Source organism: Physeter macrocephalus, chromosome 18, assembly GCF_002837175.3.
Source record: "Physeter macrocephalus isolate SW-GA chromosome 18, ASM283717v5, whole genome shotgun sequence".
Taxonomy (NCBI): Eukaryota; Metazoa; Chordata; class Mammalia; order Artiodactyla; family Physeteridae; genus Physeter; species Physeter macrocephalus.
Window position 1 is genome coordinate 68,138,728 of NC_041231.1, and position 11,745 is coordinate 68,150,472.

Here is an 11,745-nt window from a genome sequence, read left to right on the forward strand (position 1 = left end):
AATTTCATTCTTTTACATGTAGCTGTCCAGTTTTCCCAGCACCACTTATTGAAGTGACTGTCTTTTCTCCATTGTATATCCTTGCCTCCTTTGTCATAGATTAGTTGACCATAGATGCATGGATTTATCTCTGGGCTTTCTATCCTGTTCCATCAATCTATATTTCTGTTTTTGAAGCACAATGAAATTAATAAGCATGTGCTTCTTACCAAGTTTTGTGTTCCTTGGGTCCTGTGGGGAAGAGAAAAGTAAACCCAACTTAGAGCCTTCCCTCAAGGTGCTCAGACGTGGTAAAATCTTTCTAATTGACTACATTTGGCCCCTGATCATGCTCTTTCTCTGCCCTGCTCTGTGCTCCGGGAGGCTGACCCCCAGGGATTGCATCATCCAGACTCAGACTCTTCAGCCAAGAGGTTGTATTTATCCAATAGGAGACTTCAGAGAGGTCAGAGGCCAGAAGAGAGTGGCTGGGGTATTTCTCTCCTGTCCTTTCCTGGCTGTGGCTATAATTCTGAGCCTGTAGCTCCTGCCAGGTGGCCTCTCCCCACACGGCCTGGACTTATACCACCACACCACAGCTACAACTTCTAGATATTTTTTCACTGGTTTGTTGATGCTCTGCCACTCTTTTTAGAATATGTTCCTTCAGAGCGAGGAACTTGTCTGTCTTATTCACTGCCGTGAAGGTCCAGTGTCTAGAACGATGCCTGGTGTGCAGTAGGGGATAAGTACTTTGTGTTGAGTAAATAAATGAGTGAATGAATGAAATAGCAAAACCATCATGACTTACCACTTGCTAGATTCCTATTCCAATATCATTCATTTATTTAATCAATAGTTATTGCACGTCTACTATATTCAAAGCACTTTCCCTTGCCCCAAGAAGAGGGGAGCACAATAAAGTACACAACCATGACAACGAGGACTCCTGCAAACTAGCTGGAAGCCAAGAATTCCATTGCTGAGAAACATCACAGGCTAAAGGAATTATCCAACCAAGCCTTACTCTATATTTACCTTTTTTTTTTTTTTTGGCTGCGTTGGGTCCTTGGTGCTGTGAGCAGGCTTTATCTAGTTGCGGCGAGTGGGGGCTACTCTTCGTTGCAGTGCGTGGGCTTCTCACTGTGGTGGCTTCTCTTGTTGAGGATCATGGGCTCTAGGCTCGCGGGCTTCAGTAGTTGTGGCGCACAGGATTAGTTGCTCCGTGGCATGTGGGATCTTCCTGGACCAGGGCTCGAACCCTGGCTCGTGTCCCTTGCATTGGCAAGCGGATTCTTAACCACTGTGCCACCAGGAAAGTCCCTACCTATTTATTTTAAAATTTCTCAGAAGATTGATAATATTTCTATAGTTATTTCTCCATTAATTTTTTTTAATTTCATACTTTCTCTCTATAATTGCCAAATCTCTAAAAGCAGGTTAGGACTAGTTTCAGCAGTTAGCTGGTAAGTGTTTAGTTAGTGCTTACTATATGTAATATAATATAGTATAATAATATATAATTATAGACTATTTATGTTTATATACTTATATATATTCTATCAAATAATGTGTACATATATGAATATATATTCTATTGACTTTTATAGATAGATAGATCTATATCTATTTATCACTAAATAAATACCAGCTGAATGCTGAAACTAGTCCTATATATAGTTATTTATATAAACATAGTTATATTGTTATAGACTGAATGTGTCCCCTCAAAATTCATATGTTGAAACCCTAATGTGATGGTATTTGGAAGTGGGGGCCTTTGGGAGGTCATTAGGTCATAAGGGTGGAGCCCTATGATGGGATTACTGTCCTTGTAAGAAGAGGAAGAGTTAGCCCTCCCTCTCCACCATGGAGGACACAAATGAGAAGATGCCATCAGTAGACCAGGAAGAGGACCTTCACCCAGAATCCAACCACACTGGCACCCTGATATCGGACTTCCCAGCCTCCAGAACTGTGAGAAATAAAAATATTTGTTTATGTTTAAGCCACCTGGTCTATGGTATTTTATTACAGCATCCCCAGCCGGAGAGAACTAAGAGATAGAGATGGAGATTATAGACAGAGCTATGTCTCATCATGTTGTTACATGATTGTGTTCTGAGATTGAGCCATTCTGATTCCATCCCCTTGACTTACATGACACCTGAATGAGTTACTAGGTAGGTAATGTTCATTTCTTTAAATACGTCGTGAGGACAGCCATGTTCCTGGCCACATGGAGAAACCTGAGAACATTGGAGCCCACCCACTGACACCCAGATGACTTTTTCTGGTTCAAGAATGAGCCATAGATAGAGGGATTCCTGGACGCAGGGCACCTGCAGCCTGAACCCTGGAGCCCTTCAGAGCCCCCAGACAGGCCTCCATTGATGGTTCTCTCATTTCCCTCATGGATAAAGATACTGAGGACAAGTCAGGACTCATGGCACAGTCCTGGGTGATGGACAATAAAGCTCTGGGCTTGAGATACTAGGATATCTTCCAGAGATACTAGGAATGTGGCATGTATTAAAAAAAAAAAAAAGAAGTCAGAAAATTCAGCTGGAAGAAGGACCTGCCCACTCTTCAGAGGCTCTCCATAGAGGCACACTTCTGAAGGTGATGCAGTGGTGGACTGCAGACCAACCCCAGGAAATCGTGGGAGCCACGTGCTAAAAGTGGCAGGGCCACTGGAGGAGAGCCTCACCATCCAGGAATGCTTGGATGGAACGGCGAAAAACTGGCTCCACCGAAAATCCATGAAATATTAAACATTTCAATTTCTCCTGAATTCTTCCAGTTGAAATCCAGCTCTATAAGTTAGTGCCTTTGGTGAAGCCCTTCAGTCCCCTGTCCCTGCCTGCACTGACCAAACACAGACAAGATAGGGAGTCCTCATGGGTGAGAGGTCCCTGTGATGTCCAGAGGTAGACCAGGGTTCTGAGCTGCAGGAGAAAACTTTAAATCAAGAGAAGAGTGAGCTTCACCCAGGGATAGAGCACAGGAGTCCCCTGCTGCAGCAAATGCCACCATAGGCCCTGCCACACTCCTGTGCAGAGAATGGGTTATGACCCAGCCCTGCTTTGATGCCTCCCAGGTTTGCCATTGGAATTTAGCAGTAGGGATTTTGCTGTAGGTTTGCCAGGCAGGGTCTACGGAGGCCAGTGCTTCTCTGGCTGCAGTCAGCCATTTGCGTTTTTCCCCAGTGCACCACACAAATCATTCCACTTTCTCTTCGTGCATTTTCTCTTTGCTCTCACAGAGCAGAGTTAGAGAGCCCTGTTTTACAGAACTTGGCCTCCCCGTCTCCCAGCTCCACTGATGGTCTGCCCTGGATATCAGGCACTTGTTTGGGTCAGAACTCTGCAGGATTCCATGCCATCAATTGTGGCTCACAGGTCACTGGCAACAAGAGACAGAGCTGCAGTGTTCTCTGGAGCCAGAGAGGGCCTGCTGACTGCCACAAAAATGTCTTTCCAGCAGCCCTGGAACAGCTGTGTGGTACTCTGCCTATGTTGTCAGAATGCTGGGGACGATGCCCAATTCTCTGTGAGTTTCCCAGTAATTCTGGTATCTGCTCTTTATACTAAAGAGCCCACGTACTTTAAGGAGGGAAAAAGAGTGAGCCAAAAGGTTTTGTGCCCGGGATTAAGACTATGGTAAAGTCAGAGAGACGATCAGACTGCTTACAAGACCAAGAAGGCCTGAATCACCTCTAGTGGAGGTTGGTCCTCTGAAGTTACGAGCACTCGACAAAAATCTGAACATGTCCATCTCTTCCCTTGAGGATAAGTAGACCTTCCTGACAAATGATAGAAAAGCGAGACTCCTAACCTTTCATTTCATGGAGTGGTGTTGCTCGCCTTCAAGGACAGACGCACAGTCACTTGAAGAGGCATCAAAATCCTCCAATGCCTAGTAACGCACACCAAAAATATCTTAAAGGCATCTCAGAAGAATGTAGAACAGCTTTGGAGAGAAATGCTGGGTGGTTTGGATGAAAACACTCATCTTCAGGAAAGCCTAAAACTGCTTATCTGAGGGACTTCCCCGGTGGCACAATGGTTAAGAATCCACCTGCCAATGCAGGGGACATGGGTTTGATCCCTGGTCCGGGAAGATCCCACATGCTGCGGAGCAACTAAGCCCATGTGCCACAACTACTGAGCCTGTGCTCTAAAGCCCGCGAGCCACAGCTACTGAATTCCACGTGCCTAGAGCCCATGCTCCACAATAAGAGAAGCCCCTGCTTGCCACAACTAGAGAAAAGCCCGTGCGCAACAAGGAGTACCCAAAACAGCCAAAAATTTAAAAAAATTTAAAAACCAAAGAACTGCTTATTCAAGAAGTTATGAGATGGAAGAAAGTGTGGGAATTAAAGAACAGAAAAAAAAAAAAAAACCCTTGAAAACTCAAACCATGAGAATGAAACAGGTTGTGAATGACAAAGCAGCCAGTTAAAATCTCTAACTGAAACTATACTGAAGGTGATACATTTGTCTGCTCTGTTTAGAGAAGATTATGGATGATGGCAACTTCGAATGAGATGAAAATAGTGAACCGCACGTGGCTGCCTAAACTGTCAGTCAGAAGTCACTTTGAAGAAACTCGTTGATACTGCTAACTTAAATGTTTCCTTAAAAGGGTTTAAAAGAGAAGACCAGGAATTATTTTAAATTCTTTGAATAAAATCAAATGGATGAAGAGCTTACAGGTCAAATGAAAAGTTTCCAAACTGAGCAAATATCCTAACATTTAAAAATTCACAACCTAAAGGTGAAAGTCAAGAACTTCAACTGAAACTTCAAATACCACCTGAACTGTGTCAAGAACATGCAGTGAAACTTTGCAGAAAACCAACCGAGGAAGTAATTTACCTCTTAGGGAAAAAACTTCCTCAAACATCGGAAAGCATCAGCAGCATGAATTGGAGACACAAGTCCCACTGGAAGATGGCTGAAGATCTGGAGAAAGAATTACAATGAACAACTTCCTTCTTGGAGAGCTAGATGGACTATCTCCCACGGGCAAAAAGCTCAAGAGAGCTGGTTGGCAGCTTCGTCAACTGAAAAAAAGCTCAATGGACTAAGAAAAGGAAATGGCCGTACCAGACAAAAATCGGCTGAAGCTGATTAAATTTCCAATTTTCTCAAGCGACCCTACAGTGGGCTGATTAATGGCCACACCCTACTGTCTGGATCCTGTGTATATGTCATGTCACGTGGCAAAAGGGACTTCACAGAGGTCATTAAGGTGATGGATCTTGAGGTGAGGACTCTCCTGGACTCACCAGATGGACCCAACCTAGTCACTTCAGACCTTAAAGCCAGAGAAATTTCTCCAGCTGGAGCCAGAGAGACGCAGCCAGAAGAGGAAGTCAGGGAACTTCCAAGTGGGAGAAGGATTCACTGCACTGTTGGGGTGTAGGTGTCCAAGAGCAAGGATTGAAAAAAGGCCTCTAGAAGCTACAGCCAGCCCCCGGCTGACAGCTGGAAACAAAACAAGGACCTCAGTCCTACAGCTGCAAGGAACTGAGTTTTGCCAACAACCTGAATGAGCCTGGAAAGAACCTCTCTATAAGATCCCAGCCCGTCAGCACTTTGATGCAGAGAAACCAGAGAGCAAAGCCACACCTCTAACTTACAGAACTAGAATAAATGTGTGTTGTTTTGAGGGCTAAGTTGAGACCTAATGCCCTTCTATTCAACAAGCAGCCCTGGGCATAGGTCCAAGAGGATCAGTGCATCCCCTGAGCCATCAGGTCCCTGGGGGAGGAGGAAGGTTAAGGAGTCTGGAATGCAGGTCACATGCAGGTTTGATTCAGCTTTCAAGGCATCTGACCCCTGCATACCCATGGCCATGGGAAATTTTCCTGCATTCTCTCTCTTTAAAAGTCATTTTGAGTCATCTGTTTTTAGTTTAACCACTATTTTTTAATTGAGGCTACATCTGCTGATAAAAATTACAATTCCTAAGGTAGGGTTTTTCAAATATAGGTGGTTGTTATGTAATTCTTACGCATACATTATTTCCGCTTCACTGGACCCTGTAGAGAATAAGTCATATAAATATTGTATTTTGTTTAAAATTAAAGGTCTAATTAATTAACTGATTATTGGCTGCGCTGGGTCTTTGCTGCTGCACACGTGTGGGCTTTCTCTAGTTGCAGCAAGGGGGGGCTACTCTTTATTGTGGTGTGCAGGCTTCTCATTGCGGTGGCTTCTCTTGTTGCAGAGAAAAAAATTAATTAATTAATTAATTAAAATAAAGTAAAAGGTCTATTATCACTTAAGCCATCATTGAACTTCGACATGACCAGATGGAAACATTCAAAAGAATAAAGATCATTTCTATATCCTATGAGCTGTTATTAGAAATCCGTAAAAGTAGGCTGATACTTACCTCAAAATTTTTTGATTGTTTTTAAAAACAACACACACACACATACCCAAATGACAACACCACCCCCTGCTAACCTTAGTCCTATAATATTTTTATAATCACTAATTCGTAGATGAGAGGATTTGACACTTGCATTTGTTTCTTATTTTTCCATTTTTTAACCTTTATTTTGTTTAGGATATTCTTTACTGTTTAAATGTCTCTAAATGTTATGCAGTCAACAAGTTTTCCTTTTGTGAAAAACATAAAGATACTTCTTGAGCTATTGTTACATCTAGCAACCTGCTAGGTGCTGCAGATCCAAGATGACTAGACCTTGGCTAGTTGTCCCTGGGGGCCGGGGGGTGGTGAGGGAGAGGCTGGGAGACAGACATGTAAACAAGCGATTGTTGGTTGATGCAATATGTGTAACCCCAGGGTGTGTGCAGAGCCTCATGGCATCGCCACAGGAGATGCAAATTCTACCTGCAGGGGTCAAAGCAAAAGAGGCAAACTTCCAGCTGAATTTTTAAAAAGATTTAGGAATTCAGTGTTTCTGGGGATCATGCACTACGTTCAAAGAGCATTATAAAGTCTATACTCTTGCCTCTCTTGAATTTTGCCAAGAACTTTAGCAAGGGTTTTCCCCTCATGGCCTCTTATATCGTCTTTGGAAAGGAATCTAAACTGAGAGTTGGAAAACTGGTGTTTTATACCTAAATCCAGCATCTACTAAACAAATGGTTTGGGCCTCAGTTTCTGTAAAAATGGCAATTAATCATAACCATCCTGCTTACCTCATAAGACGATTGTAAAGATGAAATTACATCACGTATGTGAAAACACCAGGGCACTCTACAGATTACTCCAGGTCGAAACATTTCTATACTGAGTTGCCTGTGGCTGATATGAATGACTGCCGTGTATTAAAAGAACAGATTAATCAGAATAATAAAGATATTTGATTCCTTAGAGTTCCACAGAACCGTTCTTCTGAAGCTTTGCACATCTGTTCTCTCTTTGGCCTCCTAATGTCTTTCCAGGATAAGCTGGGGCACGTGTTACTGCCCCAGACTTGCAGAAGAATGAGGAAGATGAAGTCACAGGGCGGAATCTGGACTTGAACCCCAGCTCTTGCCTTCAGACCATCCCTATACACATATGGTGCCCAGAGCGCCAAGGAGGAATGGCTGTGATGCTTCCTAACAGATTATTTTAATAGCCATTCAGAAGAGATAAGGATGTATTTATTCCAATTACAAATGCTCAACAGTAAAGTTCATTCTTTTCAATATTCAACTGGAAATAATAAATCATGCCTCTAAAATATAAAGGAGAAAGCACTGCCTGCCTGACTGTCCGGGCTCCCACCTTCCTCCCAGTTGTCTGCACAGCTGTGGGGACCTCCCTGCTCTGTTCTGCTCCAGCCATGCCGGGCACAGAATACCCTTCCCCATCTCCACCTGTGGAAATTCCTCTCCTCCCCAATCCCAGATGCCAGAAATAGGTTCCTCAGCTTAGACAAGTGGGTAAGAACCCAGGCCCCCAGGAAGCCTGCCTGAGTCTGAATCTCCGTCCTGCCTCTGGTCCCTTTTCTGTAAGGGGGAAGCTATGGTGGCCACACTAATAATGGCATGGTCATTACAGGATTATTAAAGGGATTACTAAGATAACATATGTGGCACACACTTGATGGCACATGCAATACCCAATAAATACTAGCAGTTAAATTCTCTTCTTTTCCTTTGCAGGTTTTCCGACCTGCACCAGGTAGCCAGTTCCCTGAGGATGGGAATTCGTTCCCTGGCACCCCTTGCCTGGTACATAAGTGTAGCTTCCAGCTCTGTCGTTTATGCTATCTGCGAACTTGGCCTATCATTTAATTTTCTAAAGTCTCAGTCCTTATCTGAGGACTGAGATAATGGGTTTAACATGGAAATCAAAGCCAGTAATGTGTATTAAACCACATGGCACAGTGCCGCTAAATAAGTAATTAAGAAAATATATTTTAGCCACTGTTTGGTGATTAAGAGTTTCTATGAAAACTGTATTAAAGGGTCAAGGCTCTGATGTCACAGTGTTCCTCAGACAGTATTTTCTGACCTTTACAGTTATAATTACAGATCAAAATTTGAGGATTGAAAAAAGAGAGACAGAGAGAGTAGTGTTAGGAGGCTCAGGGCTGGGAGGACCGCAGGAGGCAGCCTGATGAGATCTGTTTTCCAAGAGAGACAAGAAGCCCTCAACTCTACTCCTGGAAGGAGGCCATGGCCTCCTCCTGATGAAGGGGGGAGGAAATGGGGAAGGGAGAGCCGGGGGGGAGAACGTAAGGGACAAGTAAGATGAAGAAGAGGAAGGCAGAGGGACAGAGGATGAGGGAGACTCGGAGGAGGAAGAGGAGAAAGAAGGAGACAGACAGAAGGGACAAGGGGACCAGAGCGGCTCTGTGACTGAGCAAGCACTCACCTAAGGGTCGTCGGATGGAGTATTACAGCCCAGGAGGGTGCTGGGAGAATCTAAGGGGGTAGTTGTTTGTCCCAACACTTGCAGGTTGCATATGGCAAGTGGACTACACAGGCAGGTCCCACAACTCAAAGAAGAGTTCCACATCCTGCTTTGTAAAATTTTATTTTATCAATATTTATTATGTTTTAAAAGTCATTTAAGGGACTTCCCTGGGGGTCCAGTGGTTAAGAATCCATCTTGCAATGCAGGGGACGCCGGTTCCATCCCTGGTCGGGAAACTAAGGTCCCACATGCAGCGGGGCAACTAAGACCGCGCGCCACTTCTAGAGAGAAGCCCGATCACGCACCGCAACAAAGCAAAGAGCCCACGTGCTGCAACGAAAGATCTTGCGTGCCGCAGCTAAGACCAAACGCAGCCAATAAATAAATAAATTTTTAAGTCATTTAATAATGATGGTTTATATATCCTACTCTTTAAATTAATTAATTAATATTGACGTATAGTTGATTTACAATGTGTTAATTACTGCTGTACAGCACAGTGATTCAGTTATACATATATATATTCTTTTTTACATATTCTTTTCCATAATGGTTTATCATAGGTTTTTTTTTTTTTTTTTTTTTTTTGATATGCGGGCCTCTCACTGTTGTGGCCTCTCCCGTTGCGGAGCGCAGGCTCAGCGGCCATGGCTCACGGGCCCAGCCGCTCCGCGGCACGTGGGCTCCTCCCGGACCGGGGCACGGACCCGCGTACCCTGCCTCGGCAGGCGGGCTCTCCACAACTGCGCCACCAGGGAAGCCCTATCATAGGATATTAAATACAGTTCTCTGTGCTTTACAGAGAACTTGCTGTTTATCCATCACATCCTGCTTAACCGTGGAACTAATTCAGGAAGGTGACAGATCCAGGACTCGACTCTATTTTCCATATTAACACATAGTATTTTTTTTTGCTTGATTTTGATATAGGCTGAATATCCCAGTAATGCCACTAAATTAGAAAGAAAATTGTATGTTGCTTTGTTGATAACTTTTTTTAAAAAGCAGAGGACGATTGTAGGTTGTCTTGCTAATGACTTTACTTGGCTTCCTCACCACCAAAGATCTCAGCTCCTGTGGTGAAGGCCACAGGCGGTGGGTGCATGAGTCACACACACACCCTCGATTCAGTGCATCCTTGCCCATGTGGCTTTGCAGAGACTCCACACGTGGGTGCAAGCATTTGGCTACATCACTATGACTTTACTCTAGTGGGCCCTGAGCAATAAACATCAAACTATTTCATTTCCATTTGCGTTCCTTTTATTTTTTCTTTATGTTTCAGGTGGGGTATTACACTGATTTTATAAGTAGGTTAGATTATCTATAAAAGTCATTTTAGGATAAAAGAGTTAAATTTTTTTTTTCTTGACAGGGGGTACTGGGGAGGATGGGATTGAACCCCTACCCTAGAAGCATTTCTGACCATCCTTTCCCTTAGTTCTCTTCCCTCTTGCCCACTTCAACAGTAGGAGGTGCTGGCCTGCAGGAGCTCCCCCAAAAGGCACTGGACCCTAGCCCTCTCTGTCCTGGGTCTCTGACCACGCCCCTGCCAAATGTGTGCTCTGTAAGGAAATAAGGAGACCTGCAAATAGTCACTGTCACTAATTTTATCATATAATAACATGATTTTTAAAAAGAAAACATTTAATTTTTAGAAAGTTGTGGTATTTCTGGTGAGTGGGCCTAGTTCGAGAAAATGTAACTGCTTAAAAATGGGGCCCACATGGCCTTTGTCATTCCAAGATCGATAGACCTCTTTAAAAACAGCTAATCATGAATCCCTCCAGCTGGACTGAGAGGCCGTCTCATTCTGTCCACTTCCTGCAAAGATGATCCTGCAACCTTGGGCAAGTACATAGACCCAAATTTTGCATTAGCTGAAAAGGATATAAAGACACTTATTTTCAGTGAGGAAAACATTACAACATTCAGATCAAGGATGGGAGTTTTTCCCAGGTAGGAAGCCAACAGGTTAACGGTGAAAGCTAAGACTTTGCAGCCAGATGCCCTGGGTTCCTCAGTTCAGCTCTTGTGATCAGCGAGTTTTACTTATCACCCCTGTAACTCAGATTCCCGGGCTGTCAACTGAGGGCACCAATGGCACCTGCCTCACGCAATGCCTGTGGAGATGAAAAGAGTTATCCGCTGTCAGCACCTAGAGGAATGTTTGGCATGGAGGAATCACTCGTAAGTGTTAGCTATTAGGATTCTTCTTCCCGGGAAATTTCCTTCCTTTGACTCCGGCGGCCCACCCCCACCCCCTCCACGGGAAGCGGGGAGCACTGCTGAACGACTCAGCAGTGCTTGTTGCGGCTGCTATGCCAGGTGCACGGTACTCTTTCTATCCATGTCATCAAACACAGATCAAATTAGAGGGGAGGGCTTCCCTGGTGGCGCAGTGGTTGAGAGTCCGCCTGCCGATGCAGGGGACACGGGTTCGTGCCCCGGTCCGGGAAGATCCCACATGCCGCGGAGCGGCTGGGCCCGTGAGCCATGGCCGCTGGGCCTGCGCGTCCGGAGCCTGTGCTCCGCAACGGGAGAGGCCACAACAGTGAGAGGCTCGTGTACCGCAAAAAAAAAAGAAAAAAAAAATTAGAGGGGAAAGCTCTACGGGAAAACAAAGACACCAGAGAATTCCCCTCTGACAGGCACAGACCAAGACAAAAGGAGTTATGTGAACACGAGCCATATATTCAGAAGAGTTTAAACAATACACTTCTTTGTTATATTGCATGAGTTCATGGCACCCAAAGACGCTGCAAATACAGGAGGACAATAGCTGACATATCAGGTTTTGCAGTCATACTACCAGTGGCTGACTGTTTGCCAAACTGCCTTCGGCTTCGGCCCTGAATTCACATAACAAAAAGA